Genomic DNA, 1,223 nt, shown 5'->3' on the forward strand with positions numbered 1-1,223 from the left:
TTTTTTTTTCCTTACATAAGAGCATAAAACCTATTTGAAAAGTCACACAATTACTTAGTCATTCTTTGGGTACAGGCTGTACTTTGGTGTGTTAAAAAAATTTACTTTATTCAGAATGGAATTTCTAAGTAGGAGCAAACAAGTATTATAGAAATAATTTTAAAGATATCTTTGAAAGCCTGATGTACAGAAAGCCAAAAAATATCTTCTTATGTTGTTAAAGTTCCAGAAGTTCTATTCTATTGAGCTCTAAATGTTCATCAAAATGAGTTATCCTTGTTAGAACAATCTAATTAGAAAGGAATCTATTCTGGAATCACTTCAATCTATCAGGGGAAGAGAATTAATGCAGCTATATCATCTAGACTTTCAGAGTACATACATCCTATTAATGCTAATTACATTTATAAAATGCAAATTACTTACTTCTCTTTGCTCTGTGTATTTATGTTAATGTGCACAATTTAAATTAAGGCAAAAACACACTTAAGCTGATAATTTCATATAAAACTAAAATAATTAGTTTTTTTAAAGAAAACACAGCTATTGTAATGATATGTATTCCAAAGTACTCTAAAGCTCCAATTTTCCAGTTTATTTATTTATACTCTTTCTTTCAACTCTATAAAAATAAAAGTATATGTACAGGGTTAAACAGTTTCTGATCTCAAAGTTTATCTTGAGGAATTTAAAAATCACTTTTGGGATTTGGCTAAGAGGCTGAGAGATCAACAGAAAACTGACAGATGGGAAGAATAATATTGGTACTAATTAACTGAATCCAAAGATGATACTACCTAAAAATTATTTCAAATGCTGCTTTAACTGTGCAAGCCCTGTACAAAAGGCATAAGAAAATAGTGTAGAGCACTAGTTCTATCTCTGGGGACAGACTGATTTGGATTCCGGTCTTAGCTCTGCCCTTTACCAGTTCTCTAACTTTAGGCAAGTTTCTTAACATTTCTAGACTCATCTACAAAATGGGCTAGTAATCATATAAACCTTTAGGGTTGTTGTGAAGACTAAATAAAATAATTTAAGCCTTCAGAGCCTAGTGCAGTAGTGCCTGACGATGTAATAATTGCTCAGTAAAATTAGCTATTATAATCATGTAACAGTAAATCATGTAGAAATGGGACATCTATAAAAGCATTAGTTGGATTGTAGCAGTTGATAATTATCAAAACATTTAAGTAATAGAAAATAAAGTAAATGAGTATATC

The sequence above is a fragment of the Pteropus vampyrus genome, unplaced genomic scaffold, assembly GCF_000151845.1.
Source record: "Pteropus vampyrus isolate Shadow unplaced genomic scaffold, Pvam_2.0 Scaffold108, whole genome shotgun sequence".
Taxonomy (NCBI): Eukaryota; Metazoa; Chordata; class Mammalia; order Chiroptera; family Pteropodidae; genus Pteropus; species Pteropus vampyrus.